The sequence below is a fragment of the Mirounga leonina genome, unplaced genomic scaffold (assembly GCF_011800145.1).
Source record: "Mirounga leonina isolate KUSES-001 unplaced genomic scaffold, KU_Mleo_1.0 Mir_82, whole genome shotgun sequence".
Lineage (NCBI taxonomy): Eukaryota > Metazoa > Chordata > Mammalia > Carnivora > Phocidae > Mirounga > Mirounga leonina.
The window spans coordinates 5,962,779-5,990,676 of NW_023270825.1; positions in this window are offsets into that span (position 1 = coordinate 5,962,779).

A 27,898-nucleotide genomic window follows, 5' to 3' on the forward strand; every position below is an offset into this window, starting at 1 on the left:
GTGAGTGAGTGTGGGGGTGTGCATGTGTGAGTGTGGTGTGTGTGTGGTGTGTGTGAGTGAGTGTGGGGGTGTGCACGTGTGAGTGCGGTGTGTGTGCATGTGTGAGTGGGGTGTGTGTGAGTGTGAGTGTGGTGTGTGTGTGAGTGCAGTGTGTGTGCGTGTGTAAGTGTGGTGTGTGTGCATGTGTGTGATGTGTGTGCATGTGTGAGTGTGGTGTGTGTGAGTGTGAGTGTGGTGTGTGAGTGAGTGCGGTGTGTGTGCATGTGTGTGATGTGTGTGCATGTGAGTGTGGTGTGAGTGCGGTGTGTGTGAGTGAGTGTGGGGTGTATGTGTGTGTGGTCAGCAGAATAATGGCTCCACAGATTCCACACCTAATCCTCTGACACTGCGAGGCTGCTCCTCGCTCCCGGCAGGGGCGGTGAAGACTGCAGAGGTCGCGACTGCTGACCCTAAGTTTGGGAGGCTGTCCTGGTGGACCCAGGTGATCACAGGGCCCTAGCAGTGAGAGGGGCAGGGGAGGAGGTGGGGGGACCCTGCACGAGAGGGAGCTGCCTGCCCCTGTCGGTGCTGAGGGTGGAGGAAGGGCTGAGAGCCAAGGGGTGCAGGTGCCTCCAGGAGCTGGAAGAGACACAAAGCAGCCCCTGCTAAAGCCTCCAGAAGACACACAGCCCTGCTGACACCCTGACTTCAGCCTGATGAAACCCATGTCGCACTTCTGGGTTCCAGAATTGTAAGAGAGTAAATTTGTGTGGGATTAAGTCACAGAGTTTGTGGCAGTTTGTCACAACAGTAATAGGACCCTCAGACAGCCAGTGTGTGTGAGTGTGCAAGGGGGTGTTCGTGAATGGCTTGGTGTGTATGAATGAGCATGGATGTGTGGTGCGGATGCGTATGAGTGTGAAGGAATGTGTGTGTGTGTGTGTGAGTGAGAGTGCCCGCACGTGCGTGTGTGCATGCTTCTTCCGGGGGAAATGTGACCGGCATATGTCTGATTCATTTATACTCTGATCATTACAACCCTTCCTACTAAGAGCTCTTTGATGGCTGTGCTGACCTTGGGGTCCCTCGGACGGTACCTGACGCTTCCCTCCCATCACAGAGTTATTTGCCCTGGATTGCACCTGGCCCAGGAGGTGAAATGGAGCTGAATTTCAATGTCAGGGGCTTGAGGCTCCGCTGGCTTGGGCTGCGTCCCTGCACTTTGGAATTTCAGGATTCAATGCTACATGGATGTCTGGGCTCCTGAGGCACATAAGGGTACTCCTAACACATACCCCATAAAAATAGGGCTGATAATCAGTATTTGGGCAGAAGTAACTCTATCCTGGCTGCTAAAATCCCGAAATACTTCTCAACAAAACTACTTGGTAAGTAGCTAGTCTCTGAAGTCCCCGAGGGCTGCCCTGTCCACCTCAGCCTCCTTGCCCGGATCCACGGTCCACCCACCCAAGGGTCGGTCATTTCCGCATAGACTCAGACACAGACATGCGAGTGGTTTTTATGAAGGGCTCTCTTTGCATCAGGCATGATGTTTGACCCCGAAGACATGGTATCGAGGGAGGCTGATTCCTTCCCTGCCTTCTTGAAGATGCTCTTCATCCACCCAGTCCTCACAACCACATTTCCTGGTTGAAAAGGACTATTTTTTCCTATTTTGCTTGTCAAGAAAGTAAATCTCGGAGAAGTTGGTCTATCTAAATTGACAGTACTTTTAAGTGTTACAACCAAAATTTTAATTCAGGCTCTGTTCGAATGCAAAGAATGTGTACTTTCTATGATGCAGCAAGAGCTCAATACATTGAACAGAATCTAGCTTTCCAGGAGTAGAAAAAAAATGCTTTTACTTTTTTAAAGTTATTTTAATATGCAAAAAGATTGAGAGCAGAGACCAGAAGGGATATTTGCACACTCATGTTTAAGCAGCATTATTCATAAAAACCAAAAGGTGAAGCAACTCAGGTATTCGTCAGTGGATGAATGGAAAAACAAAATATGCTATTTACATACAATTGAATATTATTTAACCATAAAAAGGAAGGACTTTCTGACACCTGCTACAACATGAATGAACCTTTAGGACATGATGCTGACTGAAATAAGCCATACACAACAGAACAGATATTGTGGGACTCTGCTTATCTGAGGTTCCTAGAGGCGTCAAACTCACAGAGATACAAAGTAGAATGGTGCCTGCTGGGAACGGAGGGGAGGGAGAGGGGGGTTAGAGTGTCTTGGGACAGAGTTTCAGTTTTGCAAGATGAAAACAGTCCTGGGGATGGATGGTAGGGATGGTCGTACAACACGAATGCATTTAATGCCACTGAAATATACACTTGAAAATGGTGAAGATGTAAATTTTATATGTGCATTTTATCACAATTTAAAAAGACGAACAAATTTTTAAAAGCTATTTTAAAAGAATGTTCAGGGCATAGTTTAATGTTTTACTTTTGGACCTGGCATGGAGTGAACTTTTAGAGTAAACTACAGAGGCCCTTATCACAAAGAAGCAGGTTTGATGTTCCAAGCATCCTTGGAGACATGGATCACTTGACGGGTGAATGCAAATATACAAAACAAACAAACAAAAAATCCCCCGGATAGCATTGATACTTAATATTTGCAGGCTTCTGAGTCATGGACTGAAATAAGAAATATTAGTGTGTTGGAGAAATTGTGCCACGTTGGACCAGGGAAGTCAGATGCTGGGTTGGGAGGTTGAAATATGGCAGCTCCCATACTACCCACAGACACCTGCTCAGGTGGATTATTTTCATTTGTGGCTGAGAGCCCGGGGGCTTGAGAGAGAGAGAGGAACGACCTACCAGGGGCTCAGAGGTGGCCCTTGTCTTTCCACTTCTTCTCTTCACAATGGAGTCATGTGGGTGAGTGCATCTGGGCATGCTTGTGAGCGTACAGCTTTATTCTTGGGTCATCTGTGGATCTGCCACCGGGGAACACAACCTCAATAGATAATGATCAACGGCCCAAATCCCTCTTGGGAACTGAAGAGAGCTGGGGGACGTCCCTACCTACACGTCTCTCTCTCTCTCTCTTTCTCTCCTCTGCAAGTGGTGCCAGGGAGGATGGGAATCAGGGGCTGCGCTCCTGGGTGGGTTTACCTGGTCGCCCAGGACAACAGACTTGCAGGCAGCCAAAGAGATTGTCAAACACCGGAGTGTGACAGTCAACATCAAAGTGGGAATGCCACTCCTTGATCCGGACTTGGCCGTACCTGCCGCGGCAGAGCCACGGATGTGACCACCCCGGGAATTCAAAGGCGTTCTTAGAGCAAGTGGGGAGACACTCTCACACACACACACACACGCACACGCACACGCACACACGCAGCCCAAATGCAAAACCCTCCTCCTACTTTCAAATGAAAATAAAAGTCTAGACATCCTTTCTTCACAATTCTTCACTGACCTAATTATTCAGATCTGTGCTTTCTTTTGGTCTTTTCAAAGAACGAGAAGAATGGTTAATTTCACTTAATGGAATAATTGAATGTCATAATTGTTTTTTACATTTTCAGCACGAATGTTTGAGTTAAGCTGCACACACTCCCTCTCCCTGTCTAGAGCTCTTAATAACCAGGCTGCTCAAAGGGGCCTTTCTGTTCCATCTTTTTGTTTCCTGGCTGGACTGTCTGGGCCGGCTCTGGCAGCCGGCAGGTTCTGGGAGGGGTCTGGGGGGAGTGGTGGCTAATGACTGTTTTGGTCTTGGGTGTTCTGATCTCTCTCTAAGTCATCATTTGTCAGGCCTGAGAGGCACCCTGAACAGGAGGGTGAGCACGTCTTTTCACTCTCTCTCACTCTCTCTCCTTCTCTTCCATTTCTGTTTTGGATTAAGGAGTAGAATGGTAACATGATGCTGGGCCCAAGGCATCACCGTTCTCAATATTGTTTGCCGTCACCTCATTGGTTTCTCTTGATGGCTAAAATTACGTGTAATGTGCTCGTTCCTTTATTCAGTAATTCACTGACTATATTCTGAGAAATTGCTATGTACTGAGACTTTTCCTAGGTGTTAGGGGTCTAGTGGACACAGTATTCTGGGAGAAAGAGATAGTCAGAACACAAGCATGCACAAGAAAAGGTAGCTTGAGTTAGAGGTAAGTTTTGCAAAGATACGGGAACAGGGTAATATGATGTGGAGAGGGGATGGTGGGTGTAACAAAGGGAGATCAGGGAAGGCCTCTTTGAGGAGGTGGTAGATTATCTGAGAAGAGAGGATAAGTTGCTAAGTGTGGGAAAAGCTGGGGGAAAGAGTGTTGCTGATAGGAGTGGCTGGTGCAAAGGCCCTGGGGGTGGGAGGGACATTAAGCAGGCTAGGGTGCTGGGGCAGAGTCAGAAAAGGGCCTAATGGTCACAGCTGGATTAGAGAAAGAACGTGGGCCTGAGTCGTATAGGACATTGTAAGCCACACTACAGAATTTGGATATATTCTCAAGAAAGTGGGTCTTTGTAAGCAAAGAAATAATAGCAATGGTAAAAGTCTTTCCTGCTCTGTGGGGAGCAGACAAGATGGGAGTGACAGAGCTCAGCGAGGCAGTGGCTACATTCCTTCCAAGGTTTCTGGTGGTTTGAACAAAGTGGATGGAATGGAGGTGGTGATAAGCTATCACTTCCAGAAATATTTTAGAGGTAGGTCTCATGGGATTTAACAAGGGATTAGATGTGTGTGTGTCGGAGGGTAAGAAAAGAAAGAAAAGCATCATCGGTTTTTGGTCTAAGTGAGCGGTATTATTAATTAAGGTCGGTGCATGAGTCCACGTGAGAAGGTTATGCTGTGAAAACACCTCCCCACCCCCCTGCATCTCAATGCATTAGTACAATAAGAGTTTATTTTTTGTTCATGGCATGTGTCCGGTGCCAGTGGGTACAAAGCCACCACCTCAGAGCTGCACCGTCTGGAGCCTGGGCCCTCCTCCGTCATGGCCCCGGGGCGAGGGAGGGCACGGGGAAGCCATGCCTTCTCTCCTGTGCTCTAGTTGAGAAGGTACACGTGTCTCCTCTGTTCCCAGCCCGCGTCACCACCTTGCCTACCTGCAGGGGACCTGGGAAGGGGAGGCAATCCGAGTGGCAAGATGCGGAGGGGACCTAGCTCTCCGTGAGTTCCTGCGGTATCACCACTGCAGGAGAGGAGTATGTCTGGGATGGGACATGAAGGGTTTTCCCTTGTATGTGTTGGATAGTCAGTGTCCAAGGGGATAAGTGCACGAGGATATGAGAGCTTGGCCTCAGGGAGAGAGGTTGAGGCTGGGCATAGAAAAGCCCGGCTATTATGAATATCTTTGACCCTATTCCAGGCCCTATTTCTGCGTTTTGAACTCAGGGGTAACAAGCATGCAATTCTTGCCCTCCAGGGATTCGTTTAAAGGACCCATCACATTCACATCTATAACCGATTTAGCACCTCCTCAGTGCTTCCAGGAGACGTCCACACGTGCCCCATGCTGTCCTCACAGCCTGGCCTTCAATGACTCCTACAGCAATCATCCCTTCACGAGACAAGTATCTACTGAGCACCTACTGTGTTCTGGGTACAGAAGACTTTCATGAGTTCATGAACATTGTATATACTTCTAGTCTCTGAGCACTTGTTAATGCTTACCTTTCCTTATGTGGCCATGGTGTCCCCATCTGCATGGAAAACTCCTATGCACTCTTCAATGCCCAGCTCAGAGTCACTGCCACAGTGAAGCCTTAGCTCGCATCCCACTCATCTCCCCAGAAAAAGCTCTTCTTTCCTCTGGGACCCTTGGTGTAACTCTTTGCCATAATGGCCACCTCGCTGTGTCTCAGTTGTTGCCCTGTTGTTCTCCCCACCAGACCTGGGAACAGCACAAGGGTGACTCCTTCCTTCACTGACAAACGCTTAGCAAAGGAAACTATGCTGAACCATTTGGAGGCCCTGGCAGGGCCTAGGCCTCAGTCTTCTGTGCATTACATGGGGCTGAGTGGGAACCTAGTTATAGCATCCTCTTCTGAGGGCCCCCCACTCTGTGCCCTACGCAATGCTTTTACTTTACAAGGGCTGCTAACTGGTTTCTCAGTTTCTGCCCTCACCTTCATTTCCCTGCTGCAAGTCTGTTCACAACACAGCAAAGGAATCCTTTAAAGAAAGTTTTTGAGGTATAAATGCATAGATAGCAATCCCTTTAATGTATAGATAAAATCATGTCACTTTTCTTGTCAGATTCTCTCAGGGGCTTCCTGGCTGGCTCAGAGTCATTGCCAGAGTCCTTGCACAGGCCTGGCAGGTTCTGCCATGAGGACTGAGCCCCTGCTGTTGCTCTGACCCATCCACTCTCCATATATGCTCTGAGCCTCTGCACTCACCCCTGCACCTCCCTGCACCTCCCTGGGATCTCCATATATGCTCCGAGCCTCTGCACTCACCCCTGCACCTGCTTGGGATCTCCATATATTGTCTGAGCCTCTGCACTCACCCTTGCACTGCCTGGGATCTCCATATGTGCTCGGAGCCTCTGCACTCATCCTTGCACTGCCTGGGATCTCCATATATGCTCGGAGCCTCTGCACTCACCCCTGCACCTGCATGGGATCTCTCCTCAGATGCTTCTGGGGCACCCCCGACTTCATCCAGCTGCTGTCCAGGCATGGGGCAGCTCATGTGTCCTCTGTGCTTCTGTGGACATCCAATGATAGGATGCAGGGAAGACTTAGCGCCATGCCTGGTGCTCAGCTATGGGTGGAGCTACCGCTGTTGTGACCATATGTACACAGCAGGGTGTGAGGGGTTGTGGAGCACTGGGTGTCTCAGTGTTCTCCTCCTTCCCCTCCCTATTGCAATGGGGCACCTGGAGTTTATGATGTGATCTGCCAACCAGAGAATGGAGTGGCATGGGCCTTGGAGACCAGGGAGAGCAAAGCAAAGATAGGAGCCCCTCTGTGCTGCTTGGAGACCATCAGGCTGTGCTCACCCAGGGCCTCAGGAGAACACTGCCTTGTGGAGCTTCTTCATGCTGCATCAACTGTCCCTTCTTCTCAACTTCTGTAGGTCTTTCTCCTCCCCTCTCTGGTTGAGCTGACCATTCCTAACATCTCCCAGTGGAGCCAGGGCCATGCCTGTCTGCCTCACCGAGATAGAAACTCCTAACGGCTGGGATCATGTCTGGACCTCCTGAACCAAGGACCTCTGGCGCCAAGGGGACCGGGAATGTGTGTGTTCAATGCGTGCATGCATGATGTGTGAGACAGTCTTTACTCTTCCAACAGTGGGGTTTATGGCTTGAAAGAGCAGAGGTATTTCCCCAGATGGTCAAAGTGAGACCCAGTGCAGAGATTCTTGATCCATCAAAAACCCAGAGTAACCCAGCTGTGTGGACACCACCTACTTCCCCTTTGTTACCGTTCTCCTCTCCTGACCCCTCTCTCAATGACTCCTTCCCATGAGCATCCCAGGAAGCCCATCTGCTCCTTAGTTTCTTAAATTCCTCCTCTCTGTCACATGCCCCCCACACTGCAGTTCACTCAGGTTCTCCTGCTGACCCCAGTGTCCCAATGGCTGGACCCACGTATCTGCAGCGTTTTTTAGAAAAGTCATACACATCTAATTACATGGAGACACCGACCCATTCATTTCCTGGTTTTCCCTCACACAGATGATAGAAAAAATTTGGGAAACCTACCCTTAAAAGATCATGGAACACATTGCCCACATCTAGGGTTGGATTAGATATGGGACATTTTCCCTTTCTGCTCTCCTCTAGTGCTACGGAAGAACACACTCTCCTTCCTTGACTTTGCAGTGATTCTGGACTCCTCCTGAAACCTTTTGGTCAAATTCCACCATTAGAAGGGCCAGGAACTCCTTCAGAAATCCTTGACGTTTCTCAGAATTTTGTCTGTTTTGGAATTTTTTATGGGAACTGGATGAAGTAGTTTATGAAAATGAGCTTTGTAAGTGAGAATATGCTCATTCAATGAGCAATTTATGAATACCTGCTGTGTGCTGTGTTCAGAGGTCTTTGGAGAGGGAGAACTTAGCAAACAGGATCCCTACAATTAGCTCCCTGCCAGTCTGTGTGTGAATTGGAAAACAGGGGATCCTTCTAAGCACGTGTAGCCTTGTGCCAGGACATGGAGCTTGACAAGAGGATCATGGACTGGTTTTTCCTTCCCACTTGGCTCCTCATCCAGATGCTTTTGTGCAGTCAACAACCTCTACAACCTGTGGGACCTGCCATCTATGAGCAGGGAGGAGTATTGATTAGAGAAGCTTGTCAGATGTTGTGGGGCAAGCAGACAGACGTGGCCTGGTGAGGACTCTGCTGCCCACCAATTACATGACTTGGGATGAGGTACTCAGCACATGTACACCTCCCTTTCCTCATCTGTAAAGTTGGATTGAAAAGATCAGCTTCCCCAGGTTGTTCTGAGGATCAGATGGGATGATAAATAAGAAGGCACTTTGACAACTGAATGGCACGTAAGTATGGTTGTCAGTCCGCATCATTGTTATCACCTGTGTTATCGAGAAGATCATGTTATAAACAAATGGACTATCTGGTCCAGCTAGAAATCTAACTGCCACTCAGACTGCCCTGTTTTGATGGTGTTCATCACGATGGGATTTGTTGCGGGCTCCAAGCCTTCTGCTTGAGCTCTACTTCACATCCCTTTGCGCTTTCCTTAATTCACATTGACATTAGGTGGGCCATTTTCTGCTGAGCACCATTTTAACTCATTTAACAAACATGAACTGAGCTTGTGCCCTGCTCTTCATCTCACTAGGAGTAGGAAACCTTAGGAAAAGTTGAGGAGAATACATTGAGTTGTCCTCATGCACCACCTGCCTGTATCTGTCGAGGCAGATGTGGGACAGACTGGAGCTGGACTTGCTGCTCCCTAAGCTCTTTCTGACATTATGAACCATGTTCCCGCCTGGGGTGGACAGCTTTGTCACCCAAAAGGAACACAGCTCTTGCCAGGTGGAGTGGCCCATGGTACAGGGCGTGTGCCGGGATCTTGGAGGTTGGGGCTAATCCCAATCTCACAGCAAGTTCTCCATCAGAGAAAACAGGTCTGGACAGAGCTGCCCTTATCTAGGGTAAGGTAGATGGAAAGAAATAGCTTGGTAGCCACGCAGCTACACCACATCAAGAGCTGAGTATACAGAGTTTAAAGAACATTCTGTATAAAACACAGATGAAGAACCTAGTCCTGAAGAAGACATAACCCCCAGGAACTGAAGACAATCCCCAGCTTTGTGCTATAGAAGAAGATGGTATGACCATGAGTTGGGTGAAACAGGAACTCAGAGGAGAGTCAGTAACATCACAACATGAGAAGTGGTATTCCAAGTGAAAATAACCTGAGGCCGGAAACAGCAGCTGATACTGAGTTGCTACTGTTAAGGAAGTGCTTGTGATAGTTCAATAAATAAATAAATAAATAAATAAATACATGCAGAGGAGAAAGGTGAGAGAGTAAATCAGCCAGAGGATAACAGATACGGGGGGTAGACTACGATAATGCACTACAGGACGAATCCATGGTCCCCAAACACTGAAACCAATAGAGAGGACTTTTGTTCATTGACACAGCTAAAGGGAAATTTCCCTGAAGAGAAGGAAGAAAACCCTTCACATGAAAAGTTCACGCTGTTTCATAGAAAGTTGATAAAGAGCATTTCGTACCAAGACACATCCTTGCTTAATTTACTGACCATCAGAGGCAAGTGGGGTTCTTCAGATAATCTGAGCAGAAAACACAAGTGTCCTGAAACATCAAGTTTCAGGTTTTCCCTCCAGCAACACGTCCCACCCCAAGACAGGAACAGTGGCTATGAAGTCCTGAAGGAGGTGAGGCGTGAATCCTATGCCTGGACAGGTTGTGTTTCAGGTATGAGTGAAGCTGGCATGGATGCTGAAGCATGGAGGGAGTTAGGCAGTGGGGCCTGGGGGATCCTGGGGAGAGCAGTGCCCTAAGTCCGAGTCCAGCAGATCCGGAGGAGGAGTGGGAGATGGTGGTAAGAATGTGTGTGTGGCAGCCCATGCCCGAAGACAGAGGGATGGTGCATCCCATTCTGGGGGAAGGAAATGACTTCCATGCCTAGATTTCACAGCTAGACTGAGCACTTGCAAGGAAGGGCTGAGTCTGATTTTTCTCCTTCAGTATATTGACACAAGCAGACAAAACTGGGCTATCAATCACATAGGATCTCAGATAATAGAGCATGTAAATGACTTTCCTGAAAACAAAATTGACAGCGAACTTCAGCTAATCAAGCAACGAATTTAACGAAGACCTCAGAGATGGAGAAGCCACGGGGAAGGGACTGATGGTGAGTGCTGAAACTACAGAGACAGTTAGTGGGTAGTAAAAACTTGTAGGAGTTGTGGTTACAGAATGGCATCTAAATGCTATCTATAAACCCTGTTCACATTAACAAAAAATAAAATAAAAGAACGAACTAGACCAGGGATCAGCAAATATTTTCTGCAAAAGCTTTGCAGACCCTATACTGTCGCTATTAGCTATTCTTCTTACTTGTTTGTGGGTTTATTACCTTTGAAAATGTAGAGACCTTTCATAGCTCACACCCTGAATTAAAACGGACTGGGCTGATTTGGGCCCATGGGTGGGATAGAGTTTGCTGAGCCTTGAACCACTTTTGACTCTTTCTACTCTGTGCCTTGGGCTTAAATAACCCCTCTTCACCCAACTTGGCCTCTTAACTACCATTCAGTCTGTGAATCCACATGGCCTGGCCATGTACATTTTCTCTGCTGGGAAGTACAGAGCAGCAGAGAAAATGTGACTTGAAATGGAGTTAGAAAAATCCAGGGCAGACCTTACAACTTCAAGTCAGGGCTCAAAGCACATCATTTCAGAGCTGCCCTGGCCAATGCGGTGGTCACTGTCACGTGTGGCTGCTTCGAACCGAGCTGTGTTATAAGTATAAACTATACCCAGATTGTGACGACTCCCTAAAAACAAAAGAATGTAAATATCTTAATTTTTTATATATTTACATATATTTATATATATATTTTATATTGATTACATGTTGAAATGATCATATTTTGGGTATATTGAATTAAATAAATTATATCGAATATTTAATTAAATTGAATCATTGCATTTATTTCATTTTACTCTTTTAAAGGTGTGCCACCAGAAAATTAAAATATATGTACATATAAGTGCCTTGCCTTTTATTTCTAATGGCCAGGGGAATTTGAAGTACCTGACAAAAGATAAAATGATCTTTCATAACATGGAGTCTTGCCACTAATGGAACCAGGTTTGTTAGGCGAATGGACTCCACATCTGTCTGTCCCTCTGTTTTCTCTGTTGAAAGCAGGGTGGTTAGAGTCCCTTAGAGAGTAAGCGAGCCTTCCGTTCAATTCCTGGGTGGTCCACCTGTTCTCCGTATGCACTCAGAAAAGACCCTTTCTTATTTTAAGCCTTCTTTACCCTCTGGTAAAGGGAGGGTAAAATGCGAGGAAAAGTTCGTGGTGAAGATTTTTTATGAATCTCTATGTTACAGCCCCTTGTCAAGGGTTGTATAAGTGAAAGGGGTTAGTAATGTCCACTTCACCCAGAGAGGGGTTGGTTTCGTGAACCCTAGGATTTGGAACTCAGTAGAAGAATGACACCCTGGGAGGTGGGTGGGTTGTGTCTCCAAATGGATGTTCCCTCTTCAGCTCTGCCTTCCTCCTCAGGGCATCCCCTCTTGAAATTCCCCAATGTGTCCCCTCTCCACCCAACTTCTCTACATGGCTCACCAGGCCCCCAGATGTGTTCTCTTGGTCATTCTTTTGACTCTTTCTACTCTGTGCCTTGGGCTTAAATAACCCCTCTTCACCCAACTTCACCTGCGCTCAATCTTTCAGACCAAATTTTCAGGAAAATTTTCTGCGCTGTCTGGCCTCCTCATCTCCCCTTCCTTTGACGTTGGCTGCTTCTTGAGGATGTGGGGGGTGTATCTGATTTATCCTAGCACACCCGGCCAACGAACCAGAGTCTGGTCCTGTTGACCCTCAGCAATCCTTGGTAAATGGATGCATGCGTGATGATGTAGAAAGAGCTGGGACTTTTAAACACCTGTGTAAGAAGTCCTTGTAACCAAACTCTTGCCTCTGCTGAGAAGTTTCCTTGTAAAGGACATGTTGGGCATGGGTGTTGAGACCCTCTGTTTCTGATTGAGAATGGGGCTGGAACAAGCTGACAAATTGTCTCACTGTCTCTTGTAATTTGGGTCTCCCAGAAGCAGAGCCTGAGACAAGGAATTGTGCGCATGTGGATTATTTGGGACGCGACCCAGGAGGAAATGTAGGAACAGCAGGGACACAGGGCAGCCTATGGAGATGGCCGAGGAAAAGTTCACTGTTAAACAGTTACCACTGTGGGCAGTTGGAGTCCAGCCTTGCGAGGGAACACGCCTCAGGGTTGTCTCACATGGGGAGGGAAGGAAGCTGGGGATTTATCCGCCATCTCCCATCTATCACTGGCGGGGCACTGCCTCAGCACTCCCAACTTCTCCCTGCCTCAGGCAAAGGAAAACAAGCAGAGGCAGAAGCCAGGAACCGGCAGCTGGAGGTTGGGCTGTTGGGCACTGAGGGGAGAGGGGCTATCGCGGAGGCAGGGATGCTCCTACTCCACTGACCCACCAACACCTTGTTTCCCTTGTGAAGGTAGCCTGGTTTTGTTTGCAACACCAGCGTGTCAAGGCAATGGACCCTATCTGGCCCAAGCAAATGACTACAATCCTGTTCCCGTATCTCCCAGTATCCCTTGAAGACCAGGGTGGGTCGTGGGACCCGGTTCTAGCCAATGACACCAAAAGGTAAGACAGCTCTGGAGGCTTCTGGGAAGACTTTCACCTTTACGATAAAGGGACTGACCCATCTGGCATGGTGCCCAATCCCTTCTTTTAGCCCAGGTGTAAATATGATCTGTAGAGTCACGGCATAGCAGCCTCCTTGGCACCTGGAGTGAAGAGTTTCCAGAACCACCATGATGCCATGCCTACCTTGACCTCCACCCTCTGGTTACCTGGGGAAGATAAGGTATCAGGGGTCAGATATTGCCTTGTCTGCCACCAAAAATACTTCCAACTTATGCCTTTGGGGAAAAAGTCGGGAAGGGGATGGCAGGGGGGAAGGGTGTTTGCAAAAAGCACAAGTCCCCAGGATGTGACATGATAGTATAGCTTCCCACATTTTGGAGACGAATTCATAGTCTATTGCTGTAACACATCACCACAGACTTGGTGGCTTAAAACAACACGCATTTATTCTCTCACAGTCCTGGAGGTCAGAAGTCAAACATCAAAGTGTTTGCAAGGCAGTTTCCTTAGGGAAGCTTCAGGAAAGAATCCTTTTCCTTGCCTTCCTCAGCTTCTAGAGGCACCCACATTCCTTGGCTCCCTCCCTCCCCACCTTACCCCCAGTCTTTGCACCTGTCATTCCATCTCCTACTGTCGGACTTGATTCCACTTGCATCCCTCCTATAAGGGCGCTTGTGGGTGCATTGGGTTCACCCGGAAAACCCTTGTCAGGACCCTTAACTTGATCGTATCTGCAAAGTCCCTTTTACCATATAGGGTAACGTTTGCAGGTTCCAGGGGTCAGGACCTGAATTTCTTTGGGAGGGGAATTACTCAGTCTGCCACATGAGAGGTTAGTGGATTATTGAAAAAAGACAGGGAGCAGCTGGGGGTGGGGCAGAGGTAGGCACTATGTTTGGACATAGGCCTTCAAAGGCGGAGGAGGCAGGAAGTGAGATGCAGAAAGAAAAAAGAGGTCATGAGTCCAGGACTGTGACCCACAAATCTGGAACCGCAGTTTGGGTCAAGTTGGGTCAGGCTCAACCTTCAGGTCTTTCAGTGACTGGTGGGGGGAGGGGACCCCTGGGTCACAATGGATGAAGAAAGGAATGAATATACAAATTAGGATTTCTACCAGGTGCCCCTCCTTCCTGATGAGAGGGAAAACCAGTTGTCTCCCTCCTCCCCTCTGCACCTGCCTGTGAGGGGAGGCTAGGGGTTCAGGGGCTGGGGTGAGTCTGTCTGTTCCTACGGGTTTAGACAAGGAAACTGAGCCTGTGCTTGCCTCTGGCCGGTGGGAGAGGTGAGCAGGGACTTTCACTTTGAGAGTAGGTCTGGGAATGTGGGCCTGGAACAAAGCCGGCTTGCTGGGGTGCCAAGAACGTCACCCCACTGGTTCTGCGCCTGGCCCTCCGAGCCCTGCCCTGAGCAACATGGAACAGAGGGAGAACGTAAATCAGGCTCAGGAAGGCCACCCTCTGCTGTCACATCCTGGCCTCCAACTCCCTTTCCACTTCTCCACTCTGTCATGGCTGCTCAAACAATCTGCTCCATTAATTTCAGGCCTTGGTTCCTTTTTGTTTGGTTTCTGGAAAGGGGCAGGCATTCTTCAGAAGGGAAGGAGTGCAAATGATTGGAGCGTTCAGCGGGAATAATCTTGCGGAAGAACCACCATGGTCCTCATTTTTGGGAGGATGTTCAGAGATGTTTGGTCACCTGCCAAGGTCACACGGGCAGGTAGCCGAGGAAGGAAGAAAGAATTCCAGTCTCTGTACGGTGCACTCCAAACCCTGTGTTCTGCGCAGCGGACAATTATCCCCTTCTACCTCTCAGCCTGGCAGTGGATGCAGACTAGTGCCACAGACCTGTTCTCTCCACCCTAAATAATGGAAATCCAAGGGTTTAGCTTAAAACAGAATGGAGTTTGTGGGAGCAAAGCTATGCCAAGACATTTTAAGTCGGACTCTGTGATAAACGGAGATTCAATATTTCTGGATAATTCCCACTGAGCACCCTTCCTCTTTAATTATCTTGTGGTCACCCTTTTAAAGGTGATTAAAGCTATTTTTCAGTAGATGTGGTTATAGATTGAGTGGGAACCTGGTCTTTCTTGTGGTTTCTACTGCAGCAATTAAAGCTGGCCGACTTGTAGACACTATATGGCGGGAGGGGTTTTACCAAGCGAAAAGATTTTCCCCTTTGGGCAATGTTAAATTTAGGAAAAATACAATTAATTGTATCAGACAGGTATCTATTATATATCATGCATGCAGTAGAAGCTCATAGACTTGTTTCACTCCTTGTCGCCCGGTCTGGGTCCAAGGACCCAGCCTTTCACTGAGGGCTTGAGCTGATCCTCCCATGAAGCCTCCTCCCCGGCCCCTCCCTGCACTGCTCCCTCCCATCCACCCATCTGCCTGCCCCGCCCCCACCTGACACCCACAGCTCTCCTTGGAAGTAAAAATAAAAGGATTGTGCTTACCAGAACTTGCTCTAATGCTCTCAAACATGCTCTTTGGGTGCTTGTGTTGAGAAGTACAAATGTTCGGGAAAGTGAAGCAAAGGCCATTCACACTGCTTCTGCCTTCCCCTTATTGCGTGAGCCAGGAAGAGAGCCCCGGCCTCCCTGTGCCTCCTTCTTCTCATCTGCAAAATGAAAGGGTTGAACCAAACACCTTCAAAATCTTGTTCAGCTCCAAGTGAGGAATGTCAACGGTGGCTCAGTGGGATGAGAGTCCCAATTCCTCAGTAAAAGACATAATTAATACTTTTTCTCAGGTGCACCTGTCATCACATCGCCTATGGTGGGACTTGATTCCACTTGCATCCCTCAAATCCCTGGAACCTGCAAACATTACCTTATATGGTAAAAGGGACCTTTGCAGATATGATCAAGTTAAGGGTCCTGACGAGGGTTTTCCAGGTGAACCCAATGCACCCATAAGCGCCCTTATAGGAGGGATGCAAGTGGAATCAAGTCCGACAGTAGGAGATGGGATGACAGGTGCACCTGAGAAAAAATATTAATTATGTCTTTTACAGAGGAATTGGGACTCTCATCCCACTGAGCCACGGTTGACATTCCTCACTTGGAGCTGAACAAGATTTTGAAAGAGGCTTGGGATTCATACATGATTATACTCTTTCCTCCTCGCTGGGAGTTTCATTAGCCCTCAGATGGATTTGGGAAGAAGGATTCACAAACACTATTGATAAGATGTGGCCAACTGTATCACCAGTGGGAGTCGGCGGTGAGCAGATGCTCAGAAAGTATTTGCTGGCAGACAAAGAGGTGACTTTTCAAAGATGTCCATGATTGGGTATCATTAATCGGATACTGATGCAATGTCTGGCATAGCCATATTCTCCCATGCGGCCAGATAGGTTTCATGGAACAGGCGCATGTGGGGCGTCCACTGGTGGGGTTTAGGGTCCTGCTGTCTGGGGTGCGAGATCCAGAGTGCTTCCTTCTCTATGTTTGATCTGGTCCCTTCTCTGAGCACCATCTTTCTGTCCTCATTCCCCTTCCTGATAAACTGGGATCGGCTTACCAGCCAGCTGTCTCATCAGGGTGTTGTGAGGATTAATGAGATAATATTTTTTAAGTACTCCGAGATCTTTGGATGAAAGAGGCTATAAAAGTACAAAGTGTCACTATTATTATAATTAATGGCATTTCTGAGAGCTTTCAAAGTGTACGTTGGGTTATACAGAAGACAGAAGAGGTCCCTGCTTCAGGAGCCAACTTTCCTTTGGGGAAAAACAGGGCCAAAAAGCCTGTGTGTGGCCAAGATGGCAGTGAGGAGTCCGGGCTCCCCGGCAGCAGAGGAAGGGCTTTGAGAAATGGACTCCAAGATGGGGTGCAGGCGGGGAAATCATGATGCTAAAAGATACAAGAAGGTCTGCAGAGATCGTTTCCCTTCTGGGGCAAGTAGAGGTCAGCTAATGATGACCAGACCTCAAAGCAAAGTGCATCCCTGTGTGGTTCTCTCTCTTGTTATGGCCCATACGACGGGGCCTGCCAAAGAGTCCTGCCTGCTCCTTTACTCCATGATGACTGAACTCTCTGCGTATGCCAGTCCCCCAGCTGGGCACCAGGGTTCACAGAAGAAAAGACAGAGTCCTCATGTGCAGAAGCTCAGAATCAGGTGGGGAGGACAGGTACATGCCCTGAGTGCCACTGCAGGAAATGGAAGTGCAGTGAACCCAGGGAAAGCAGGGGGCTTGGTGGGAGACCAGAAAGGGGCAATTTCAGCAGACTGTGGGAGTCAGGGAAGGCATCCTAGGGGAAATAGACCATTGAGCTGGCTCCTGCTGGCCCCAAAGTGTAGCCGGCTGACGGGGGAGGGATGTGGTTGAGGGAATGGAGGAGTTAATCCAAGCAAAGGGGACCACACGCATAATGCCAGAAAGCCAAGGGCACATGCCTGATTGGGGTAGCTGTCCGCAGGTGGGAAGCCGGTCAGGAAGCTGGTCCGGCCTGCGTGCAGTGAGGATGTCTGACCTGAGTCAGTGGCCACAGGCAGGGGGTGAGTAGGGACATCAAGGAAGTACCACCTGTAGGACCAATTGAGGGGAATGAAGGGTGGGGGAGAGTTTAACTGCTGTTTCTGTACCATCAGTTCACGTGTCGGAGTCACAGACTAGACGGTGGGGTCTTTGACCAGATCAAACATAGAGAAGGAAGCACTCTGGATCCCGCACCCCAGACAGCAGGACCCTAAACCCCACCAGTGGACGCCCCACATGCGCCTGTTCCATGAAACCTATCTGGCCGCATGGGAGAATATGGCTATGCCAGACATTGCATCAGTATCCGATTAATGATACCCAATCATGGACATCTTTGAAAAGTCACCTCTTTGTCTGCCAGCAAATACTTTCTGAGCATCTGCTCACCGCAGATGACCGTGCTTGATCGGTCTTTGGGAAAAGAACACTAAGGATAGCGACAGGCCCAGGATCATTCGCTGAGCCCAGCGAAAAGTGAAAAGGTGGGGTATCTGTTCAAAGATGAAGGACATTAGACCAAGTGCGGGGCCCTTGTGAGCACAGGGCCCTGTCCACTGTGCAAGCCGCACGCACCCACGAAGCCATCGCTGGCCAGCCCTGCTGAGGATGTTCGACATCTTGAGTGGAAGGGCCGTGGCGCAGGTAGGGGAAACGTCAGGGAGCGCGTTTCCCCAGATTCACCTACTAAAGTGTCAAACAGGCTGGCCCTCAGGCCTTCCGCTCTTGCTCATGGGCACCGTTCTGGTCACCAGGAGGTCAATAGGTATTCATATAGAAAAACAGGAGAAAGGAGAAATACTCACAGCTCTTCAATATCTGTTGGACAGAAAACACAAACACTTCTGGCCGCATGGGAGAATATGGCTATGCCAGACATTGCATCAGTATCCGATTAATGATACCCAATCATGGACATCTTCGAAAAGTCACCTCTTTGTCTGCCAGCAAATACTTTCTAAGCATCTGCTCACCGCAGATGACCGTGTTTGATCGGTCTTTGGGAAAAGAACACCAAGGATAGCGACAAACACTTCCTTCTATTTTGCAGGGGAGGAGCTATGTGAATCAGCTCCTCCCTTGGCACCTGAATGATTGTTCTTGCCAGACCAATCGGTTTAAAAGGAAACATTACTTTATTTGAGTTAGTGAGTCAATGACAGTGCCAGCACGTTGGACCAGAGTGAACTTCCACACAGAACACTCTAGGAGATGTATCTCCTCAGGAGACTCCGACATTGATAAATATTGAACGTCTATTAATGCACAAATATCTCTCCAGCACGGGCTTGGCTAGATCTTCGCTAGGAGCTGGGACACAGTGAACAAGACAAAGTCTCTGCATAAAGTAAAAATACATAGAAAGGTTTTCTGCAACTCATGACTGACTTGAGGGCGCTGTTGCTTCCCCGTAAAATCTTGAGCCTCTCAACTTCGAGTTTTGCTACCAGGAGGATATTTAGGAAGGTAACAGCCCCGGGTGGGGAGAGGCTACCCTACTTTCCTATTTTCTGGAAAGTTAGTTCTGTGGTTTTAGTTCTATAAATTAGCATTGCTACTGTTGCATGCAATCGGTGTTTAAATTTGTGGTTCTGTTTCCAGTCTTGTGCACATTCCTTCTTGCACGTCAGACCTCACTGCTGTCTGCTTTTCCTTCTCAATGAAGTACATTGTTGATACATTTCTTTGGTACCTTGGTGGTAAACTCTTATCCTTATGTTTAAAAGGTGATTTTGATGGCCCTTTAACATTTTTAATCATACATGTCTTGGCAGTTTACTGTGTGCGGGTGTGTGTGTGTGTGTGGGGGGGGTGTGTACACATGGTCCTTATGAACCAGAACATTTTCTTCATACCATTTGGGCAACACAGCACTCACAATGACCAGTGGAAATATCATGCATTCAGTATCTGAATGTAATTTTATTTTATTTATTTATTTTAAAAAAGATTTTATTTATTTATTTGAGAGAGAGAGAAGGAGCGAGAAAGCATGAGTAGGGGGAGGGGCAGAGGGAGAAGCAGATTCCCCGCTGAGCAGGGAGCCTGACTTGGGGTTGATCCCCGGACCCCAGGATCATGACATGAGCTGAAGGCAGATGCTTAACCGACTGAGTCACCCAGGTGCCCCCCAAATGCAATTTTAACACCATTTATTAGGTGTGACTTTGGACAAGCTATTTAATCTCTCTGAGCTTCTGTCTCTGCATCTTTAAGCTAGGGAAATAGAGCCTACTTCATAAAGAGGGTTTTTAATGGAGAGCAGAGAGAATGCCTCCAACACAGTGAGCCCAGCGCCAGCACACTGCAGCCCCTCAATACATCAACTACAGCTGTTATTAATCTCCTGTGTGCCCAATACCATCCTTTGAGCAAGTTGTGTTCGCCAGGAGCTTTTGAAAAAAAAAAATCATCCAGGTGATATTACCAACATTTCTTGTGTTTCCTTCCATGGTTTTTCTCTTCCCCAGTCTTTCTACATTTAAACCCATCAAGTCTGGGGACCGTGCCTGAGAAATCATTCAGCATTCAGATCAATGCCGGGCTCAGCACAGCACTTCTTTTTCCATATGTCATATTTAATAAATAGACTATCATATCACTGGTTTCTTCAGTGTCAAATCCCTAACTCCATCATTTCCAGTGAAGACGTGTGAACCAGGTCAACTGACTGATGCCCTTGGCCATCATCTTCGAGCCTGTAAACCCATGGCTCTGGATCTGCCAAGGCACACCTGTTTCCAGGATCTTTACAGTTTCCCATTTAGGAAGAAAGTGCTAAAGCAGCAGTTGGATTTTCAGAGGAGTAGATATGACATCTTTTTCAGTAATTTTATAATGGAACCAGCTTTCAGAAAGGCTTTCAGCTCTCTGACACCTGAGTACATTTTTCACTACGTGGAATCTAAGGGAGATAGCATGAAAATGAGCAAGAAAAAAAAATTTTTTTGCAGTCGACGGAATACCGTGGACATTAAAGTCATAAACCTACATTCAAATTCCGGCTCTGTCCTGTTCTAATGGTGAAACTGCCACAGCACACTTTGTGACCTCAGTCTCCTTCCCTGTGAGATGTGGATGGCAGTTTCCAACTCACAGCAATGCAGCAATTTGGAGAATAAGATCAGGTAACAAACAAAGGTCCTAGCCTATTGTTAGCACTATGCTTTCTTTCTCTCTCTCTCTCTCTTCCTCTCTTTCCCCAAATCCTCCCTACTTAGACTGCCAGAGCTAAAAAATGTTTTAGATATCATCTGGTCATTCCCTCTCCAAGTGAATGGACGAGGGTTTTCAGGTAACTCCCAGTGAACGGAGGATGGCATTGGAAGTACACCCAGTCCCTCACTCCTGGGTCCATTTTTATCCAACTTCTTGAGACTGAAGGTCCCCTCCCACTTTCCCAGCTGAAGATGTTTCTGATTCTAAGTTGTGAATGAATTAAAGAAAAAAAAAAAAGGCAAATTGGACCCAAAGTAGTTATTCAGTAAATGTTTGTAGGATGAATGTAATTCTTCAAAACTAGAAACTCAGGTGCAAATTCACTCAAAACACTAAGGCTAAGAAAAATGATTTCAGGCACGTGTTGATAATTATGTACTTCTGCCTCTAGCCCTTGTAACTGATGTTTGGGGCTGGGAAGTACCATTTGGGGCAGCTAAGGGAAACAAAGTCAAGCAAAGCAAAGGATGTTAAATGGAAGAGATATTGCATTTCTACCATATCCTCTGGCCATCAGTGGGTCCAAAGCAAAGTTCAAAGTTGTAGATCTTTCTTTGAGCCTGGTCTCCCTCTGGTCTGCTCAGTCCTTAGCACTGTGTTCTTCAATAATTTTATCACCTGTGTGAATAAGAACAGGGGGTAATTTGGGAAGAACACCAGGGTTGGAGAGAAAATTAAAATACTGGCTGAAAGAATCCAGGAAGATGTAGATAGACTAGAGCAACTTGGTGGACCCAAGGAGGTGAAAATTAACCAAACAGGGAAAAGATACATTTTTGTATTTATTAAAAACAAACAGAACAAAAGACAAAAACAGGACAGAAAAAAAAGAAAGAAAGAAAAAAAAAACAGGTACAGAAATATGGGATGAGGGTGTATAACAAGTTTAATGAGGAAAAGACTGAGGGATTATTTCTTGACTGTAAAAGATTGATCAGATTCAATATCAAGACACTTCTTTTTTTTTAAGATTTTCTTTCTTTCTTTCTTTCTTTTTTTTTAAAGTCTGCTATGAAGCTGTTTTTTTTTTAAGATTTTTATTTATTTATTGAGAGAGATAGTGATAGAGAGAGAGCATGAGAGGGGGAGAGTCAGAGGGAGAGGCAGACTCCCCGCTGAGCAGGGAGCCCGATGCGGGACTCGATCCCGGGACTCCAGGATCATGACCTGAGCCAAAGGCAGTCGCTTAACCAACTGAGCCACCCAGGCGCCCCTAAGATTTTATTTCTTTATTTGTCAGAGAGAGAGAGAGCGAGCGCGTGCACAAGCAGGGGGAGCGGCAGGCAAAGGGAGAAGCAGGCTCTCCCCTGAGCAAGGAGCCTGCTGTGGAACTCGATCCTGGAACCCTGGTATCATGACCTGAGCCAAAGGCAGACACTTAACCGACTGAGCCACCCAGGCATCCCTCAAAATCAGGACACTTCTGATAAAACAGAAATAAAATAAAAAGTGAACTTTGGTTGTTTTAAGAGAAATCTGCATTTAACAAAAGCATGAATTGCTTTCCCATACCACTCAAAGAGGAAAGCCTTGGAGTGATTCAAAGAGACCAGCGTTCATTGTCAAAGATAAGCCCCTGATTTAGAGAAAAACACTGGGGAGGTCAGAATGCATACTGACTGAAGATATTGGTGGTGCTCGAAAAACCGTGGTCTGGTCATACAAAATCTCCTGGAGTTGAGGAAAAATGCTTCATTATTCTACCCATAACAACATACCTAAATTGGCCCTGGTAGTGAATTGTCATTGGCTGGGTAATTTAAGAGTGCCGCCAAGGATGTTTCCAGACTATGTCTTACTTGCCAACAACATAATCCTGGCAAGACTGTAAAGATGGGATACAGACAGGAATCAAAGCCTCGAAGCCCCTTTGAATATCCCCAACCCACTTCACCCTGACAATTGGGCAATATCTTTTGGTCATTGTTTGCTTATTCACAGGATTCGGTGAGGCTTTTTTTGCAGCGGGAAGGCTCTGATGTTAGTGAAACATTTGTTCCATTGTTCCTGTTAGTGAAACATTGTTTCTGATATGGGGAGATCTAATCCATTTCTCCAGTGACAAGGGCGAACGGTTCACTGGGACTCTTAAGAATGAACTTTGCAAAACTTTGACTGTTACAAGCAAAAACATCTTCCTTAATTTTGAGGAAATATACGAAATTGTGAGACTAAAATTATCAGTGCTTTCAGAGATACTCAACTTCCGTTGGCCTAAGGTATGTCATTACTTTAATGACAATGAAATCAACTACTTTTGGGAGTCATCAGCTTTGACCTTATACATTAAGCTTTGACCTTATACATTCAGAGGAGGGTGTTCCATGTATTTAGGAATTTCACCTTCAATCCTGTTACAAGCTGTTGTGGTCAAGAACTGCAACAGACTCCTGCGTGTACCCAGTCTTATCAACAAGTATAAGCAGCTACCATACCTTTCTATTGAGCAGACTCTGAATGATCTAAAACGTGGAGGTGTAATCTTCTAGAGGACGATTGCTCTCAAACTTTGAAAAAAAGAATTTATCAGATACTGTTAAAAATAGAACCATGGCAAACTCTTAGGCATTGACCCTTGAATCCATGTTTTCTGATTTAAAAAACACAAATTATCTTCCATGGACCACTGGTCATCCATTTAAAAATAAATTGGGGCACTTGGCTGGCTCAGTTGGTGGAGCATGTGACTCTTGATCTCGGGGTTGTAAGTTCAAGCCCCACATTGGGTGTAGGGTTACTTAAAAATAAAAAATTTCAAAATAAATAAAGAAATAAATGAATAAATAAAAAAAGGGTGAATTAAAGGATTTTCTGTTTTTGTAATAAAATTATGTGGATATCATGAACCTCCTGATGTGATGTGATAAGAAAGACATTTAATTGTTGTGTCATTATTTCCAAAACTCCAATATCCCAGTTTGAATCATGAGAAAAGCATCAGACAAACCCAGTCGGGGGAGGTTCTACAAGGTACCTGGTCAGTACTCTTCAAGAATGTTAAGGTTGTCAAAGACAAGGGCATGCTGAGAAACTGGCAGACCAGAGGAGACTAGGGAGATGTGGGACCAAATGCGGTGGATTAGTAAGAGGACATTAATGGGGAAACTGTCGAAATCCAGGTAAAATGTGGAGCTACTTAATATTAATGTACTGATGTTGGTTTCTTAGTTTTTACAAATACATCATGGTAATGTGTGATGTTGACAATAGGGAAACTGGGTAAGAGTATATGGGGGTTCTTTGTGCTATCTTTGTAAACATCCTGTGAATCTAAAATTACTCACAAATAAGAGTTCATAAAAAAAATCTTCTGAAGGCACACTGTGTAATTTGTTCCCCAATGCCTCTACATGCCCAGTATCTTTCACGATTTAGTGTCCGGGATTTCTTGGTCCCCCACCTCCCCATAGCTTCTCACATCCACATACTGACAAGTTGCGATGCTTCCTCTAGTCTGATAATATGAGGTGTTAACGATTGTATTTTCCTTTTTGCCATAGCCATCAGGAAACTCTGGTCCAACTTTGATATGAAATCAACCGAATGAGCTCTCATGATTGCCCTCTTCCCCTTTCTATGGAGCTGATTTTATAATTTCTATCATATATTTTCTCTTGATAAAGATAACCTTTGTTGAGAACCTCTCTTTTACTCTCCCCATGTTCATATCGTAAAAGAGATGGAGGAAAACTGGTGCTTCATGGTTGGGGCAGGGGGCAAAGAGACAGAAAAGGAGAGAGAAAGGGAGAGGAGGAAGGGAGGGAGGAGGAAAGGGGAGGGAGGAAGGAGAGAGGGACGGGGAGATGTAGGAGAGAGGGAGGGAGGGGGAAGGAGGGAGGGAGAAGGAGGGAGGGATGGGGAGAGGCAAGCAAGGGCAGAGAGGAGCCTTGACACCAAGTTTATGAGAGTGAGGGCAACACGTGGGTTATTTCAGAAATAAACAGCTTCTGGGGGAAGGCATGGGATTATCTGATGACAAGGACATCATGGTTTTTAAAGAAGATTAGGTTCTGTCTGTGTGTCCACAGAGGTCAAGGTCAAAACTGGACTGTGAAAATTACCAAGAACCAAGAACTAAAGGTGTGTGTCTAAGAGAGGTAATGCTGTAGGTTAGAGCATATCCTGCCTCTTTTTGCTGAATCCTTGCCAAGAACTTACCTTTGCTCATACTCTTGGCCTTGGGACATGTGGTCCTTTGACATCCACCCTGGGTCCTCTTCTCAACTCCATCTCTTGTTAACCCCTGCCCCCAGCATCGCCCCTCACCAAAACCAAATATCTGCTCTTTCTCTGGAATGGCATGCAGCTTGGCTTCCTCTTGCTCCTTACTTTCCCACTACCCAGAATTAGAGCCGTGACAGGAAACATCTATTCACTCCTGTGTGCCGAACATTGTTCTAAGTGCTTGCTGAGTATTTGATCATTTCATTTTTACAACAACCCCACAAAAGTAAGAATTATTATTATCTCTGTTTTACAAATAGGAAACTGGCACAGGGAGAATAGGATGATGAAACTGGCAAGGGGCAGCATAAGGACTCAAGCTCAGGAACCCTACTCTGAGCTGTACGACCTCTTCATGGCATTTCTGTGCATCATTCTCTGCCTGGACAACGCCTGCTCAATCACCAACATCTTCTGAGATGCCTTCCCTGACACATTCCATGTGCTCACGGACATAGGGGACGGGGAGGTTTCCTGAGGTGCTGCAGGCTGGGTGCCCCTGGGAGGGGCCACACAGGAGGAAATGAAGAGCATGAGCTTACAGTCTTTGGGATCAAAGCTCTAGCCTGCCAGTGGACGTGAGATCTTTGGCAGATTGCTCAGCTTCTTGGTGCCATACATTTCTGACATGTGCAAGGAGGATGGAATCCTCTTTGGTAGGATTATTGAGAGTCTAAGGAGAGAGTCCATGTGACATGTGTAGCGTGATGCTTGGCCCATACCAGTCATCAGCAGTGGACTGCAATGGCTATTATTTATTATCACCATGTCTGGTGCATGCCCTTCTTCATTTTCCTCAATGGGGATAGGTATTTCTGTGAGCTCCCCTACTCCCTCCATCATGAAATTAATTGGTCCAACTCAATCTAATAAGCTACCCATCTTCAGTGGACATGAGGAGCTACGAGAAAGAATGAGATGTAATTCCTACCCACAAAGTTCTCACCAAATGGTGAGCTAGTTGAACAAACAATCCCATTACAATGTGAGAAACAAAATGACAATGTAGGATGGAATGCAAAGCAAACACCGCAGACCTAGTCATCCTCTCTAGGAGGATTCGTTTGGAAGGATTCAGGACAAAGAGGCTGGCAGTGCCACCCACTGCAGAAACACAGATTTGGAGGTAAGGACAAAGACCCAAGGCTTTAGGTGGTTGTAACTTTAGCAATAGACTCAGATGTTGCCCCTCAGCAGCACAGATTCCAGAAGACATGGCAGGGAAGTCAGGGGTGCATCCAAGGAGGGCAGGATTTGGACCACAGACAGAAACATGTCAGTTTTTCAGTTCTTCTATCTTGGAATCCTTAGGAGGTCTTGGCTTTGCAAAACAACATATTACCTCTGAATCTGAGTCTCTGAAATCCTGGCAGGGGGGCCCGTCCAGCCGGCACTGTTGCCATATGTGTTTAGAATCTCATGCACAATAATTAATTTCCATTCTGCAAAAATGAATAATTAATATAGCATCCCACGTCAATTGATCCAAACAGAAGTTGACACATATTAAGAGACACACGCTGCTGAGCAAACTTTTTAAACTGAGGCATTTATTAACAAAGCAACTTTTAAAAATTCCCTATCTTCCAGACAATAGGAATTGAACATATTCCAACAAAGAGGGCAGGCCAAGCAGAGGGTGTCAAGTTGAGATTTGGGGAGGGGGAGGTAATGGAAAGATTGCACTCGTTTGAAGTTGCTGGTGGGGGAGCTGAGTAGGAAGATGAAGGATGCTCCAGGGATAGAAGCAGAAAGTAAAGTGACAGCCTTAAGGAATTTAAGAGCTAAATATTTTACTTTGATTTTTAATTATGCAGCCATGATGGAGAAATATGGGCACAGTGATGGTAAAATTAGGGAGATAAAAAAATGATTTTAAAAACTATCCATGACAGATGCCGGTTCGTAGATGCAATAGAGTCCTCGCGGCTTCATCGTCCTCCTTGTCTGATTCAAAGGTTCTTTTAATAAGTCACTTGAGAATGTTGACAGTGTTATGGAATTTGTGGTGGACGAGAAGCTGGGTTGTGAAAATATCCTGGATGGTGTGATGAGGATCTAAATGATCCCCATTCATCAGAATTTGGAGACATCATGAAATACATTGGGATTTGACTGTTTCCATTTTCATAATTATTAGCACTGTTATTAATAATAGCTTCCATTTATTTGGAACCATATGGGTCAGACTTTGCGCTTCTCTGCAAAATGCTTCTGTGCAGCTGCTGGAAAGAGAGCGGGCACTGCTGCTCTCACTTTCTAGATTTTGAAACAGAGGCGCAGCGTGGACAAGAGGGTACCCCACCTACACGCACCCAGTGACGAAGGTTGGAGCCTTGACATGAGTCTGGCTCTGTGGCTCCGAACGTTATGCTCATTTTGTCAAATGGGGCTATCTTCTCTTTAACAGGAGGGAGGTAAGTTTCTGATGTGGGGTCTAGAAGAAAACAACTTTCCAAGATGAGGAAGGGGGGAGAAATAGCATATTCAGCATTTTTCCTTGGGACCTTGAAGGTGTTCGATGCACGGGCTTCACAAAATCCCATGCTACCTGCATGGATGTCTAGAAGGATAACGCAGTTTTGCCTGCATGAACAGAAGTATGATTCTTAGAATGAATGAGGTGATAGGCTTGTATGCCAGGCTTACTTCAGATTTCTCCTGAGAGTCTCACTCAGCTCTAGGTGCCCTGTTTAAGGAGACATCCCTAGACCTCCAGGAGGATGGTGGAAAGCTTGGATGGGACTGCCATGGAAGGATAGTCTAGGGAACTCTTTAGATTGCTGAAGGTGAAGGCAGGATCATGTTCTTCTCCTCAGAAAGGTCTTGCTGGAAGTTGTCTGACCCACCCCAGAGGCCAGAGGAGGGACCCCTGGGTAGCAACCCTGAGGATGGGGCTTTGTCTCAGGGAGAAATCCTCACATCAGGGTGATGAAATAAGGCAGCCAGCATGCAGCCAGGAGATGGCATTGTTTGAGGCAGACAGAGGTCAAGGAGTCACAGTCCTTGTTCTCTGGGGAGGAGAAGACATGTGAGAAATCCCAAGCTAGCCACACAGCAAGCTTGAAGGTCATCTCAGCCAGCCCAGAGTCAAAGGTGGGAAATGGGAGGTGTTGCAAGGTCACAGTGCAAATGTTGT